Genomic DNA, 17829 nt, shown 5'->3' on the forward strand with positions numbered 1-17829 from the left:
TCGGGTGATTTAGGGGCGAGACGTGAATTCATGGTGGCGGGCGACGTGTGGGCGGTTCCGTGGCTGGAAACTAGTCGAAATAATTAAACTTATTTGAATAAATATCTATGCCGATACTAATTAAATAATTATAAAATTAACAGGAACAGGAGTAGGGATAATTTTCGAAAAATAATTTTCGAAATGCGTGAAAATCTGCTTTTCTTTTTTAGATATATTATATATTTTTTATTCATGTCAGATCTTACTGTATTATTCGGACATTATTAATCTCGAGAAAGATTACATGGAGGAAATTTGCAATATAAATGGATCTTAATGAAGGGAGGGAAAATGGTTCTGGAAATGAGAAATAGATTTGCTCGATACTGTGAGCCAGAAGATACTTTGGATAGATTATCAGAAATATTTTGCATAGGTACTAAATTATGAAATTTCCCATAAATTCGTGGTATCTACGAAAATTATGTAATACCTACAACGTACACAATGCAATATCATGATCCTCTATAGCGTGATATTGAAAGGATAAGTATATATGATAGCAATCTCTAGCTAAAGCCATTATTACGCAAAGTCTACCTTACACAGGAGATTAAATTTTATAACAGAAGATTAAACGATTATGATTGATTAAAATTTCCATTTGTCAATTGAACGAGGTTTCGTCTCAAGTAAAAATGTAGAATGCAAATCAATTGTTCTGATTTCTCTATTTCAATGATATTGATATTGATATAAAACAGAACGTAATACAAAATACGTAATTAACGAAATAAAACGACGAAATAATACGATACAGGATATTTTTCCATTAAACGCGGATATCGCGTCAGAGTCAGCGATAATTTTAAATCTCATTCTTTTTCGAACGTATTGTTTGGTTACGTCAAATAGAGAATGTAAGGTAATAATCATTGGCCATAACAAGAATAGAATATCAACGAATAGCAAAACGTGGAACGCAAATAATTGTTCGTCAAATATAATTATCAATGAACGGCTCGCTTGTGCCTCGTACGTGAATGAGCTTTAAAGTTAAATTCTCCGTGAACAATACGAATGATTAAACACACGTCAGTTCGATACTCAAACAGTCGGCTGTTATTACGTTTCCCAGTGTAGATGGGAGTAAAAATTCAGATGAAACATTAAAGCAACAAGAGAATGAAAAAAAGAAGACACGTGAAATACAAAAATTGAACGATTTCAACTCTTTTTTATCGACAGTTATACAATTGTCACGTTACAAAATTTCACTTACTTAATTTTTTAATGGTAGAAAACTTCGTCAGAATCAATCGATATTCCGATCAAGTTAGCATGTTTTCTTGTACTATGATAGTTACCGATATTCGCTGCGAGTCAAACTTAAAAATAAAAATTTAACTGCAATCAATTTAATTCAATTTACAGGTCCGACGTCTCGATACAATATTCGCCTTCGTAGAATACACGAAACAATGATGATCCAGAGCGAACGTAGATCATTTACTTTCCTCCCCTTTCTTCCTATTTGCACGAACAAAAGCGGAAACGGGTGGAACGCTACGGGCGGAAGCAGAAAGAAAAACGTAGCCGCGGAAAGTTTCGCGAGAATTTCGACGAGAAAGGTGACAAACGAACGGGATCTCGCAGCCGCTTTCGCTCGGGAAACACGCGGATGAATATTTAATGAAAAAGTTTATCTACTTAGACCGTTTCGGTCGTTCGGGGCTTTAATTAACCGCCGGAAAGGCGAGATGTCTTTCGAGCTAATCAAATTACCGGATGAATGATTAATAAACTTCGGCCACGACGCGGTGCCGGATCGGTCTATGTTTAAATTCCGAGCCCTGCCAAATTTCGCGGGGGCCATTGAACCGCCGTGATTCATTCCAGAAATATCCACCTTCCGTCAACTTTCGATTCGAAAGGAAATTCGTTTTAACGCCGTCCTGCACGTACACGCCAACTTTAATCCTGATGTGATTGTCGATACGATGCTGCAACGTAATGAAAATAGCGCCGATAATATGACGTAGACATGAAATCATATGATAACTCTAGATTTAATGATCGATTCGGTCGCAATTATTTAGATATTCTTATAAAATAAATGGCAACTGCTGCACGATTTTCTTCGTTCACAATTTCAGAGAACTGTATTAATTTTTCGGAAGCTTCTTTCACCTTTCACTTCTCTCTCATATTTTAATATCGAGGGAAACATTAACAAAGAAATTAGTTATTTAATAAGTTCACTAGTCATTCAAGGTAGGTAGATTAACACAATTTTATCAATCTACAATAAATCATATTCTGAAGTATCTAAAAGACTCTGCTAAGAAACTTTTTTTTTTCTTATTTTGTAAAACGAGAAGCTCATAAAAGAGAGACTGACGCTTAAAGAAATATTCAAAAGCTTGAAAAAAAAAAAAAAGAAGAAGAAGAGAAGATCGAATGAAAGCGAGGAGACGGTGGAAAAAGCTTCTAATCCAGATCCCTGACTACAAAGTGAAACGCGGTTTCCCGAAAAGCAATCCTAATGCATTTTCCTCTTCTGGAAATTGTACTTGAAGAATCGCTCTGTCCTTTCGTCGAAACTACGTCCCCTTCCTTCCCCCTTTTCGCTCTCCTTTTCGCGAATCGGAAGAACCAACTCTTAAAAGGATGGAATATTTCCGAAGTTTGTCCCGAATTTCGTCTTCGACCGCGGGAATAAAATTCACGTCGGTGGGTTCGAGGGATGCGTCGACTTAACGACGACGCTCCGCGATGATGAAATTCTGTCGGCAGAAGCGTCGACAGAAGCGTATAATGAATCACGGGGGACACGCGCGAAATTCCATTTCGCCTTAAAAGCGCTTGGTAATCAGTTTGTTTTATTGGATTCTACCGGAAACGCGAAGCAGCGCGAAACACGGAGGATATTACGCTCGTGCTCGAAAGTCTTAGGGAGAGCCGTTACCTTCGCTTCGAGAATTTAACCATTCCGCGATGTATACGCTTCATCCGCGAAAGTACTCCACTATCTCGCCGAGAGAACATTTTTAGACGAATTTAGGGGATTTTTTGGTGCAAAGTTGAATCGATTTTTAACCGAAAGTGATCAGTGTGTTTGAAGAGGTAACACTTGCGCGAAAGGAGCTTAACAAATTTTAATTCAATTTAAAATACGCTGCGAGTGAATTAATGAAATGACTAAGAAATAAAAGCTCTCTCGCGGAAGGAATTTTTAGACAAATTCAGGGAATTTTGGTGCAAAGTTGAATCGATTTCTGATCAATCATAATTAGTCAGTGTATTCGAAAAGATAATATTGGCCACGCTCGTGCGATTTTAATTCTAATTTAACTTAAAATACGCAGCCGGTGAATTAATGAAATAACTGAAAAATAGAGAGAACAGTTTTAAACTAATTTAGGGAATTTTGGTGCAAAGTTGGATTGATTTATAGCCGGAAGTAGTCAGTGTGTTTGGAGAGATGGCATTAGCCACACCTGTACGAAAGAAATTTAACAAATTCTAATTTAATTTAAAATAAGCTGCGAGCGTAATTTAAAAATAATAAAATGACTGTAGAATAAAACTAACGACAAATATGCCAGCAGGTGTCTCAATAATTTTGGTCCACCACAATTATATCAATTCATAGTCTCTGGAATAAAATGTTGATCTTAGTCTTATTTATATAAAAATCGTTGAGCCGCTTTGGAAGAATATATGAAAATTTGCCAAAAAGTAAATCTGATATAAATATCGTACTTCGCACCAAAATTCTAGTCTTGTTAAAAATAGACGACTAACCTGATGGATGTTTGTATACGTAGCTCGCTAATAGGCTCAAAGGAACAGTGAACACGTGTGCGTTGCCATAGCAATTTGAAATTCTCTCAGTGAATTCACGTTGCCACTTTATTAATACATCGATGAAAAGCTGAACATTCGTGACTTCAATCCCACTGAACGTACGAAGATTGTTGAAACTCTGCAAATTATAAAAATATTGTATTATTATAGATTCGGTGTATTTGTGCGAAATAGAAAACAGTCAATATCGCAGATCAAATAATTAAAAAAAAAAAAGAAACAAACAACAGAGTTAAACATGATCGCTCTGGAGAACTAACTACACTACAGAGAGAAACGTAGAATTCTATTTCGAGCAATTTTTTATGCGACATATAAAAAAATATATCCGTCAACGAGAGAAAACGAAATCTATTTGTGAAAAATTCTGAAACTGAATGGAAACGCATACGCGAAACAACGCACACTTGAAAAGGATGTGGAAGAGACAGCGTGTATTTTGTAAAAATTTATGAAAAACGTTACAAAATAACATGCGAATAATCTTCGAGCAATAAAAACACGCACAAATGGGAAAGCTATGGTGAAAGTTTTCTCTGCTGGCTACGAAGCCAGCCGGAAACGATAACATTTTATTCGACAAATTCTGCTTGAAGTTAAAACAAGAAACAACTACATTTCGAGCAATGTGAATTATAAATAAATTTCACAGGTAACTACATATGATATATGAAATTTATTTATAATTCACATTCACAACTTGCACACCTAAAATAACTTTCAGATTATGCAATTTTTAATATCGTTAATAAAAAAAATATATATATAATTTGGAATAATATCATTGCTTCAAATGATGAGTTACTTGATCATTTCAATCATTTCGAAATTGACAAAGGAGTAATTCTAAAAATTCCATGGTGTGAACAATAAAGCAATATACAAATTATTAGATTGCTCGTTATTGGAAAATTTCAGTATGTAAAGTTGATACGCGAAACAATTTTCAAATTTCAACCATATTTCCAAAAATGAAATGAAAACATTGCATTTTCGCAATACCACGACATCCGACGAAGCGACGCTGTCTCTAAAGCGTCTGAAACAAAACGAACCAAGGTGATTTCAAGTCTGCCGAAACCTTGCCCCTCTCGTTAGACAAAAATTTCAATCTCTCCACTTCTCGCGCGTCTGCTTCTTTCGCAAAGGGATCTGAAAGTCGAGCAACTCTTTTGCATCGTCGGAGAACGCAACGAAGAGGACTAGCTATTTTCACAAATATGCACGCTCAGACGACTGCAAAGACCAGTAAGAAGTATTCCCCTTTGAAGTCCTCCCGAAAAGCAGCGAAAAATGCTGAAACTGACGAAATGCTTTCGCCGAACAAGGACCATGCGTTGAACTTGCCTCGATGTTTGACAAATAACTCCCCTGTAAACCGCTTCCTTTCTCCGTCTTTTCTACTACTCCCGTTCCCCTTCCACGCGAATTCAACAAAATTACCATTCGAAATTACATTGCCCCGCCGCTTTGTATGCGAAATGAGACGCGAAAGGACGCGCGTGCAATCCGAGCCAAATGACGCGAAAAGCAATTTTCTGCCAGGCTTTTCGATATATAACGCTGATATCGTTGGGTAAGGCTGATCGTTGTTTAATTGCACGGTATAATTAGCTGACTTATGTTAACTCGCACTCGGCTGTGTTTTAATCAGGTGATCATTTAGCTCGGCGGTGAATTTCGAGTACTGTATCTACTCTGTGATTTTAAATTTTTGTCAGTGTTCAAGCACATGTTCCATCGAAAATTCTATGGAAATTCTAGGGAAACTTTTGGAAAATCAGTTACATTATAGGAGAAATATACTGAGCAACGAAGAGGATTAAAGAAACTTTTAGAAAGTTACGTTAGTAAATTACTTGGGGCAATTTTTTATTTATCTACATCTGTACTGATGCACCAGCAGTATCAATTTCGAGGTTAAAAAAATTTTTTAAACTGCTGGTTGGAATATTACACGTACACTTGCACGTAGTGGTAGATTTATTACGTAATAAAGTTTTTCTAGGAACAGAAATTTAAAAAGGTAATTCCATAATACGATGAAACAAGAGTTCAGAGATAATTAAGGTTAAACTACGATAAGTGTATGTGTTAAAAACTCATTTTACAGAGATAAGAACAATGATAGAACTATAGTAGTAAAAGCTTACTGGAACTCAAAGGCTTACGGATTGAATGGTCATAAATTTCCGACGAAACGATAAGACGAAGACTTCGCTAGACACCGGATGACCCCATAAAACAAGCAACCAATATTTCTAACGCCCCATGAAAACGTGTTCTCGATAAATATGACATACGCAACCGAAGTGAATAAATTTCTATCCATTCCACGAAAACAAACTGAACACGAACGTGAAAATAAACTGGTGCCTCTTTCGATTTGCAAATTCACGGCGCGAGAATCCAATCCAAATACAAAGATCTTGCAATTTAGTTAAAGTGAAAATTTCGGTTTACAAACCAAGATAGTGTGATTCCAGATTTTTATTTAACATGGAAAACGTGGAGGTTCGTTCGTTTCGAGCCAAATGAACATTCGCTCGAATTTTCCGAAGTTACTGGTAATTAGATAATTTCTAAGCGACAGACAGAAAGAGAGAGAGAAGCAAGAAGATTTCGCGCTCGAAAAATACGTGGAAAATGGTGGAGAATGGCGGATCAAGGAGTGGAAAAGCTAGAACGCGATACGGTTATTTACCAAAATCCACGTCGATGGAGAGGTCGGTAAATAGCCACGGTGCGCAGCAAGAACGGCAAAAAGGTCGATTTAATCTGATTTCGTTTGCCTTTCGATGGGGGGAGGGAAAAAAGGCGCTATTAGTTTTCCGTGTTCCGTGAGCCGCTGCGTTTCCATGCTTGCGATTGTTCCCGCTCGGTTTTGGCAATAAACTATATCGAATGAAAAAGAAATAGGACGTCTGAATGGGAAAACCGGGAGGAAAGGAAACAAAACAGAAAGAAAATGGGTGGAAAGCTTACTGAAAAAAAGTTACGGCGGCGCAACGAAGCGCGGGGCAAACGTATAAACGAGCAATAATTGACAAAGGAAAAATTCGATCGTTGATTCACATTCTGTGCGTGATTTTTCTCAAATATTTGCTATAATATTTTCTAAACTGGAAATTTAATCTCAACTGAAAGACTGCATTTATAATGAGAAATCACAACGCAAAAAGCTTTCTTTCCATAGTAAATCTCTTTTGCGCTTAAACCTCCTCTTTTAATCTTAACTGAAGGATTACGTTCATAATGAGAAATCACAACGTAAAAGCTTTCTTCGTATAGTGAACTCTTTTTTAACGAAATTTTCGATATTTATAATACTACGATTGTGCAAACTTTAGTTAAAGCGTTTCTCGATGTATCTTTAATATCTTTCTTCGATAAATAAAATAAAATTCATAAGAATCTTCCTAGCAACAACCTATAGTACTATAGTACTTTTAACGCTATTCCTACAATATACCCGTTGTTCAAAGAATCAGAGAAGAATTTTCTCCATCTGCGATTGAAAAGTGCAATTAGAAAACCAAGGAAGGCAAAAGCCTCAACTCCCTCGGCGATACGAGAACGAAAAGTTTGCTCAAGTGTTTCTCAAAAATTCATGCAATCATCGACGAAGCTCGACGTTTCCTGCGTGCGCTGTTTGCTTGAATTACAAATTAATACCACGAAAAACGCGGCGAGCCCTTCCAGAACGACTTACGGCGTGCAATTAACGGGAGCATATCGAAACTCACAGTTCTCACGAGTCGTAATCACTTTTTCCAACTTTTTGTGAACCCTCGAGCATGGTTCTCTCCTTTTTAACGTGTGGCGCACTTTTGGGAAAAGCGGGAGTAGGAGTTGCCCGTCGAATCGCGATCGTTGAGATGAAATTTAAATTGGACAAGTTGTAACGTTAGGCCGTTTGATGAGAAATTTTCGTTTTATATTTCATTATACATTTTAATTGCACTTTGCGTTATCATCCCGTTTTATCGACGAAGGGAAGAAATGTATCGACAGGGAAATTTACGAGTAACGTAAAACAACGAGCGACAAAGTCCAAGTCGGTGTTTCAGTTTTGCAGAAAAATAAATATTCGAATATTTTTCGTCGAACTTTTTTCGCGTATTTAATTTGAGAGTGTTTTATTTTTTACAATGTAAACATATGGAAATTCCAAACAAAGGTACACAACACCCTAATCTATTTTTCATTTCTTTCTTCTTTTTTTTTTTTTTGCTTTTTTATCAAGAAAAATTCACCTCCATCCGACAAAGCGGTTTTTATATTTTTTGAAACCCACTTTGCCTGGGAAAACTGAATTAAACATTTCCGTCGAATTGCTAAAAGCGCGCGGACATAACACCGCCACACGACGCGACTCGATCGTCCATTTCGGAATGAATTTCAGCTCAAATGTCATGCTTGAGATGTCAGTCACGCGGAAACCATACATCAACCGCATTCTACGTTCGATGATGTTGCCAATTGGTTAACGTTCCACCGCGAAATTATGCTCTTTCGACTCGACGATTCGTACGAAAGTGATTTGCTGAAAAAAAATCGAGCCGAAAACTGGCTTGGAAAATGATGTTAAACGCTAAAGGAAGAAACTTGAATCTCGATCTTCTTTTCTTCGAATATTTTCCTTTTCTTTCGCTTTTATTTTTCGCCCGTATTTTCCGAAAAACGAACGTTACTAACTTTTACAGAACAGAGGCAAAGAAAGAAAAAAAAAAAAGGAAAAAAAAAGAGGAGAGTCCGTTTTTCGAGTTAAACGAATTTAGAAATCTAACGAACCGCGTATTTTTCGCGCCCTCTTCACGCCTCACTTTCGTGTTCGTTTAAATGTCACCATGGAAAACAACACCGTTGAATACGATACGATACATAACATGCAAGTGTCGTTTCGATTTTCTTTGGCAATTTGTTGAAATGCGATGGAACTTGCCATGTTTGCGCCGCGGTTAATGAAAATCGGACTGTGAATCAACGTGCTATGACGTTGTGATGAAATATTAAATCGATTACAAATAAAATATTTATCACTAGTGTTATTCTATTAGAATTCTTTCAATGACATTAACTATGCTCAAAGTCTACGGTACACTCGTACATTCTAAAGATTTTTATTGATTCATAAAAAAAAATATTGCTCTCACGCTTGAATGATTATAAAAAAAAAAGTACACTTTCAAAATTGTAAAGTCCTACCGATGAAGTTTGAGAATACATACACGTTGGAGTACAGATCTCTCCAATCGAGGAAATATTCAATCAAATTTCACCTGAGACGGAGGAAGCTTCTAGTTCCAAAATTCCCTGGCAAAATCACACGGTGGACAATGACAACGTGACAAATTACGAGTGACAAACACGCGTGTTATCAGATCTCGTCGTTTCGCAATGACAAATGACCAAAATTACCGAGCAGGAAACAACAGATGTCGAACAGCGTTAGAACGACCATCGGTGTTGCTAATAACGTAACCACAACTGCACAAAGAGAGAGCAAGAGAGAGAGAGAGAGAGAGAGAGGAAGAACGAGAGAGGATTGCAGAGTCAAAGAGTAAAGGAACACGAGAGCAGAGAAATGGAGTGATGGCAAGCGGAATCAGTGTGGAGACGCGTCGCAAATTGGCCGATAATTAATTGACGAACTATGCATTGCTAATTACGATCGGCGAGCAGAGATGGGCCTGGCTCAGTCAAGAACCGACGGCAAATACTCGAGCTGGCCCAAAACGAAATCGCGTAAATCTTTCACACATACCGAAACTGGTTGACGACCAGTGAACAATATGGTCGAAGTAATGCCACGATTATGCAAGGCGGATGCGTTCCCAGGTTTGCACGCGTGCGCCGCGCAGTTTCCCTTTTGCCACGGCGAATTGCTCATTTACCCACGAAAATGGACCCCTATGATATTTCAACCAAGGGCCGCTTCGTTTCATTCAACGAAGCTTTGTGACTGCGTTCGCGTTAAATTTCAAGTGGAAAATTGAACGAGATGGAAGGTTATGGTCCCCGCGGAACGCATCGCGATTGTTTGCAACGTTTCAAAGGCGAGCGTTGCAAATTGCACGGTGAATACGATTCCATCTGCATGCCTGTCACAATTCAACGATTAATAGAAAAGCGAGGGACGAATTTTCAATCGATTTTGATTTATCGTATTATACACATTTTTTTAATGGAGTTATGTTTATACGGTGAAATTGCAAGGAAGAGGTGGATTATATCTCTTCGCGAACGTCTGCAATTTGTAGTTCGAAAAATGAAAAGATCACATCGTTTGAAAATTGCGCGGCAAATCCGAATCGAGGTGAAAATTCTTCCGGAAGAATTATTGCTCGTCTCTGATTTATTACGTCATATCATATGTTGCGAAGTTCATTTTGCGAAATTGCGAAAGGTAAGATAGATTATTCTGTTCGTAAATTGCAAATCGTAATCGGATTGTTTATGATGTTTGAAGAGAGAGTAGATTATTACTTTGTTTGGGAATTATGCAATAAATATGTTTGGATTTATACATTGTTCAGTCAGAAGTTATTACTCAGATTGAAAAATATACAATTGGAATAAAAATCTCTTGGAATCATCTATGTCTGATTTATTGTATTACTTACAAATATCAAAGTTTCACAGTGAAATTATAAAAACAAGATGAATTAATTATTTATTCTAAACAGTGAAATGCTTGATTTTCTGAAGTTAAAAGTTAATTAGAGGTTGAAGATGATTCAAGGACCTATTTTTTTTTTTTTTTTTTTTTTTTTTTTAATGGTATTCTGAAACCAGAAGACTGACCATTGTTAATTACATTATGCAAGGCTATAAATGAACTGTTATTTGATAACCACTATAATAATAATAATAATATGATTCGATAAGCAGTATAATAATAATAATATGACTCGATAACCAATATAATAATAACATTCTAATAGTGCGGTTTGCAAACTGCGTCAATAAATTATTTATACCATGTAAATCATTGGCAATTATAATTTCACATTAATCAAATTGTCAGTAAATTCTGAAATATTGAACATCGATTCACTAATAATCGCGACACAATTTCGGATAAATTGAAGCAAGCCACGAACAAATATTTCAAAAATTCCATTTCACGGCCGATTTTATAATGCGAATACTCTTCAATTATATTCACATTTTTTATCCCGAAAACTGGTCAGACTATTAATCATAGATCTTGTCAATAGAATGATAAATAATCCAATAAATCATTTGAAATTCTTCCCGATAATTCAGAAAATAAATATCTCTCCAAGTAAAAAGAAAAAAAACATTATCCTCACAAAAATGATACCTAATACCACCGTGCAATGCAATAACGATATCAAATTCCCCAATTTTTTCCTAGTTATCTTCTCTTCAGAAAAAAAATTTCGCCCCGAAAAAATTCTCAAATTCCTTAACCATAAATTTTGCCAGCATCAAGCAACATCGAGCCATTTACGTTCGATTAGTTATTTAATTAGTTGATTAATTAATTGCACCGATAGAATCACTAACCGCTAAAACGGAGACGTACCACCCTAAGTGATCCAATTTACGAAGCAGATTACCATTCCGTTGTAACAGAGCCGATGATCTACGACAGGATCGATAGACAAAGCCATAATCAATTCAATGCATCGACGCGTTGATCGAGGTAACTAATTAACAAGCGGCCACCTCTCTTGTCGATCGAGGGCACTGCCTAAATGAACTTTCGCCGCTAATTTTTCACCGGTTGCCAGCTTTACAAAGGAGAGATTGACGTTCGATAAACGAAGCATCGAGAAATTTTTTTTCTTTTTTTTTTTTTTACATTTCACGGGTCATGAGATAAACAAAATAAAAATATGACAAAATATACAGAGTTCTGTAATGTTTACGAAACATATTTTTCTCATTTTTAAATGGTGGAGTAGCGGAAAAATTCGTGATAATTTTACGTCAGAAGGTTCTGGATAATCATTTGTACCAACAATTTTGTTGGAAAATTCAGTATTTTCTTCGTTGGTCATCTTTTAAATTGCATATAACATCTAAAGTGTAGTGCTTTTTGTAATTCGTACTGTTTTCTTTTTTTTTTTTAATTATATTCTCAAAATCTATTTATAACGCTTAAGATAAAATTCATCTTCGACATTTCAGGTTTCATCGATATGATTTTGTTAATTTCTCGAACGTACTTCGAATGATGCTGGATTGAAATTATATTTTTATAATTTACAGGAATTTTAATAAATTGCAAGGATCTTCATATATTTCCGTGAACGCCAGATTTAACACCACAGAATTATCGATGAAGGTTCGTATTTAAATACGCTATTAAAATACTCTCCTCGTCTCCAACTTCTAAAAGTTTTAAGCGCGACAGCTGAAACACTTGAACGTGGATTAAAACGGAAATATGTAGATTAACAAGTGTTATATATACAATGAAATCCCGAGTGCACGGTATAAGATTAAAATGTAACGATCACGCTTATTATTATTAACATTTCGTGTTTGAAAATCCCCGTTACAACACCCTGATTGTCCTGCTGCGCTTCAATACGAAGTTTCGAACGTTTCTCAGTATCGAAGCTTCGAAACTTTTAATTTTTCAGTCCACAAGAGTTCTCACGAAATATTTCGTTATACGTATCAACGTTAAGACAGAATATCACGTTTAAATATTTTGTTTACTATGCAAAAACGAAAGATAAACCGAATTTTCTATTTCTCCATTTAAGCAGGAACTGATCGATACGACTTCCAACTCGTACGAAATTTATTCAGTTCGTACGAATTGAAACTCTAAATGACAAAAATGAATCACATTTAACGTACAAACTGTTTCCATCGATTAAAAAATTCTAAAAATTGCCTTCAGTTGCTTTGTCCAATAAAAATATACAAATATTTCTCGAATCAATTTTTTTACGTACATGTCCAAATAAAATACAAACAACAACATTGCCGTATGAATGTCGCAGTGTCGTAATTACACCAACGGATTAATTTTTCACATATAAAAGGATCGACACAGTTGATTTTAGTGTAGAAGAGAGAGAGAGAGAGGAAAAAAAGAAAATTTTTGCAAAATTAAAATACACGGCATTTGCATACGCCGGCCGATCTCGCCTATTTTTTTAAACGATGTAAATAAGTGCGGCTGCCGAGCGTTTCGACCGTGATTCATCCGCGTCGGCGAAAATATGGAAAATTTGCGAATTAAAAATCGTTACGCGTTCGTAACAGTAAATTGATATTTGCATGGAATTACCGCGAAACGAGATGGCCGCGATCGCGAATAACATTACAGCGGTAAGGATGGAGAAGGGACGCCGGGAAACGGGAAATCGCTGACAGAATTTTAATCGCCGAGTGCGTGTTTTAACGCTCGACCGCGGAAATATCGGGAATCGGAACTTTTTCTCCGGCGTCGTGTATGTCCATCGGGAAAATCAAACGCAGAGACCCGCACTAATGAGAAAACGTTGGTTTGACGTGGAACAACACGGAAGCTGTTCGTTCGTCGACGGAGGAAAATTTTTATTCTTATTTCTTTTTTCTTTTTTTTTTATTTTGTAACCGCATCGACCACTATACGTGGGTTATTAGCGACTTGGAATTAAATCTTACAATGTATTACAAAGGTTAAACTGTCTTGGAAAGTGTATTAATTTTAGAACCGCTTTTTTATTCTTTAGGTCAGTGATGGCTAATTGGCGGCTCGTAGGCTCTTTTCTGATCGCTAATGCTCCACTGCATTGGTCTCCCCACTTGCTTAGTAGAGAAATCAACAAACTGTGAGAGTAGGGGGCGAAAAGCAGTGGAGGGGGTAGCGCTAGCGATCAGGAAAGTAGGGGCAAGGGCCGCCAGTTAGCCCGCTCTGATTTAAATTGTCTGTCAGGGAAGGACTTATGTCTAGTTGATGTCTATTCGCTGTATATTTTCGGTACTGAACGATACCACCATACCATACCCCACTGAACGGTAACAAATTACAAATCTTCTTTGGGGGATTTTCTTTGTTGAAGAAATACTGATGGATTAGTTTTCTATGGTCATGATCCTTGAGAATATAACTTACTATTCTTATTTTTATTTCATTTTAATGTGCAAAGATCTATCTACCAAGAAAAGGATATAAAGAACTAATAAGATATAGAAGACATAGAATGTACATGTTGTAAAAGAAAGTTTACTTATAGACGAACGTTCCATTTATTCGCTCGTATCGATACTTTATGTGCCCCTGGTGATAGGAATACACATTCGAATATACAATGAAGTGTTATACTGTCATAGAAGCATACAAGTATATGTTGCCAAATGACAAAAGTATACGTTCAGGGACTAAATCATTTAATCCTGAAGTGCGTGAAATGTTAAAAAATGAGAAGAATCGTGTACAAACTGTAACATTTGAAAAACATTGTTGTACAATCGAAACAACGTTGCAACTTTTCAAGGAGCACACAATCATTAAAGAACTATCCGCGGTTGCTTCTTTAAATTATGAAACCGTTCGGCAATAAATTTCCACTCTAACGAGGAAAATCCATTAACGATTTCCCCGCGGTAATTTATTATGTCCCATTATATTGTAAAATAATTACGGTTACGTCCCGTGATATTCGTTGTATAAAACGACTGTGATATTTCATGGTACTTTATGCAAATTCTTGCTGAAGCACGTTGATTGTGAGCTTTTCGTTTTGGACAGCAGTGCCATTTATTCCAGTGCCTTTTTCCCCCCCTTTCTACGTACGTATTACCGTCGTGCTCGTAAACGGGCATAAATTTTCGAGATTCGTGCGTGCTTTCAGGCGAGGAAAGAAGCAGACGCCGGTCTAAGGTGAAATATGAAACGTGCCTCATCCTCGCTGCGAGATAAAAGAAAATTCGCTGTGAATTGGAATGCGAATTAAAAGCAATTGCGAATTGAGAGCAATCAAGCCGAATGAAACCCTGGGGCAAAGTGAAATTGATTTCGAGTAGAGAGAATATCCTGATGGTGAAAGAAGCGTATATATATTTTTGTTTTCGATATGTATCACTGATCGATTTATCTTATAAAATTCGTTTATCGTATTTCTCTATAGAATTCAAACTCAGTTCGATCAGTTCGAAGTAAACGTCTTCAGCAATGAAGAATACATGTTTACCTCTGACGTTTCTCGATTATTAATAACTTTTAAATTATTAAAAAAATTATGATTAAAATGAACTGTTAAAAAAATTCTCGAACAATGTGAACCTGTTTGGCAACGATAAAGATGAGAGTTCCTCGGCCCCTACTTTGTTGAGAATTTACTGAAAGATCGATTAAGGAAGTGAATAGTTCGATGAAAAGGTCTTTAACAGCTTCTGCGAATTTAATTACGTTTAGTCCGTATAATAATTATCCGTTGAAAAATAACTAAGCTGCTGTGTGAAACACAAATCACCCCAACGAACGGTGCCGTTGCAGAATTCTTTTCATGATTTATGATTCGCTTAAAGTTCGTCAAAATCGCAACATATTTTCGTAGAGAAACAAATCTTATCTGCGACATCAAGGGTTAATTAATTGATTTGAATTTATCAAATGGAGTTTGAGAACACAGACGAAATCGATCGAGTTGGTAGCAATGAAGATTGTTATGCGAGCAGGAGTGGATCGGTACCGTTTCAGCAAAACTGCATTCTTCGCGTGTGCAATTTTTTTTAGCGCGCGAGCATTTGTATTCCGCGAAGAAAATCGTACGAGAGCGTTGGATTCGTGCCTGAGAATTTTATGAAAAGTTCCGCGACGTTCTGTTGTAATTGTTGATGTCATGTCTCGTGCGTTTAGTATAATGGTACCGTGTAAGAAATCAAACATTGGCCACTGTTCGCCGAAATAAGAAAGAAGATTTATTCTTAAATTAAATAAAATAATAGAACGTGAAATGATCAAACTTAAATTAAATTAATTAATTTACGAAATAAATATGTACGAAACTCATGTGCGAGATTCGACAAATATTAATATTTGGGTACTTTTAATAAACACGTGCACAATCTCCACGAAATTATAATTACAATCTACCTGGGAGCATTCCGTAGGATTCACGAACGCAGTCGCAGTAACCCACTTACACAACATGTATATTAACGAATTACATCACACGCATACCAATAAGCATCAAAAACAGAATAGTTTCGACTAAACATACTAAGTGCATTCCGCGCGATGCGCATTCCTCAGAAAGTGTATCGAGCAATAAACAGAGACGAATTGTATAACGTATTAACATTTGAATTATATGAGACACAGCATGTTCTTCGAAAACGGAACATCGTTTCGAATCTGTAAACGTGCAACTCTGATCCAATTAAATTCCCTCGTAATATCTCCCAAAGGAGACGGTACTCTTTCCTTCTTCGTGTTAAATTACTCGCGAATGTATTGCGAATTTTACCATGAAAATATTTCCTCTCTTTATTTGTTTTTTTTTTTTCTCATTTGAGTATTTTTCTCGATCGAGGCGATTTATCGCTCTTGAATGCTCCTTGAGTCTCTACCATTATCTGAACGAACGTTACACATTGATAGACATTATGGAAATAAATGCGTAATTTTTAAATATTTGGTTTTATAACTGATCCAATATCTTACAATCGTTTGTATACTTCACGCTTTTTGTAAATAAAATGTTGCCAAAAATAAAAGACATCTGAAAAGAGATCTTTGTAACAAAAATTTTTCGTTTGTTTATCGGAGGAAAAGGTTATCAAATAATTGTAGTTATTCAATTCGTTGTATATTGAAATACAACAAATTCGCCAGGGATGAAAATTATTGGATGAGTGTGCATACGCACCAAGTGTTGCAGATAAATTTTTATCGATTTGGTTTTCTCATTGAGTTTCTCATATAAGAAAAAATAGAAACAGTCTTGAAAATTTTACAATTAGTATCGAAGTATCGTTTCTTTATTCAAGTTACATTACATTAACTACATTGCAAAATTTCTTTGTGTAAATTATATTCTTTATACAATACGCATTGTCTCGAATGATTTTGCGACGACAATAATAAACGAGCGACCTGTCTTCCATCTAACATAATATTTCTTCGAATTAACATTTCCACGTAACGTAATAAAAGAGCAGAAAATCCTGTCTCAGAAAAGTTGCGTAAACCCCAGAATAAACTCTTACATCCTTCGTAGTAAAACTTTCATTCGTCGTCCTCTTTTAACCACAACCTACAAAATAAACCCTCGACGCCGGAGATTTTACAACACGAAAAAGGAAAGAAAAAAAAGAAAGAAAAAGGTAACCGCGCCGAACGTAAAGTGAATTTTAATTCTCACCGCGATAAAACACCAATAAGCATAAAGATTCGTGTAAAATCAAAGCCAGATTTTTCTGTACGAGTGTATGAGAGAGAAGACCTATTTCAAAAATGGAGGAAATTGGAGGAGCATTTGCTCCGCTGCTGGTTAAAGCCAGCGATGCTTACGGACCCGAAGATCACAGGTGTTGGAATTTCTACGGCCGAAACTTGCTCCTTCCCGAAGATTTTTCGCTCTCTTATAACATCTGGAATCTGGGTCACGCCTCCGTCTTAAAATGAATCACCACTGACAATGATATTGGAGGCACGCAACCGTGGTCATTTTCGCCGCGAGAGGAGCTCTAGGCTCTTGATGCATTTCGCCCTCGATCTTTTTACGATCCACGGGACTTGTGCGAAATACGAAATCGAGACATGTTTGACGATTTTTGCGAAGAGGAACACCGAGCAACAGTCGAATCTCAATATCGAAATTGATCATAGATTGCGAAGGATAATTAATTCCTTTACTGAATGAATGATATCGATTAATTAACTTGTGTTAACAAGAAAAATTTAAAATTTGTTTCGTATATGTTGGATCGTACATGCCTAAAGTCACTATGTGTTAATGACATTTTTAATACAATATCAATGTATAATGATCAAAA

The 17829-nt window shown here is 36.3% G+C and overlaps 1 protein-coding gene across 5 annotated transcripts in view; it reads right to left on the reverse strand.

Annotated features, from left to right (window-relative positions):
• Positions 1-17829, reverse strand: part of LOC122535915 (protein eva-1) — a 332052-nt gene that overhangs the window by 248073 nt on the left and 66150 nt on the right. For 4 of the 5 annotated variants that reach the window (XM_043667835.1, XM_043667833.1, XM_043667834.1 and 1 more), the window contains exon 2: positions 3790-3970. The exons of the other annotated variant lie outside the window; for it this stretch is intronic. The gene's annotated coding sequence lies outside the window, so the exon portion shown is untranslated. The remainder of the gene's footprint in view (positions 1-3789; positions 3971-17829) is intronic. 5 annotated transcript variants of the gene reach the window in all.

This window comes from Frieseomelitta varia, unplaced genomic scaffold (assembly GCF_011392965.1).
Source record: "Frieseomelitta varia isolate USP_RPSP 00005682 unplaced genomic scaffold, Fvar_1.2 scaffold_787, whole genome shotgun sequence".
NCBI classification, from domain to species: Eukaryota; Metazoa; Arthropoda; class Insecta; order Hymenoptera; family Apidae; genus Frieseomelitta; species Frieseomelitta varia.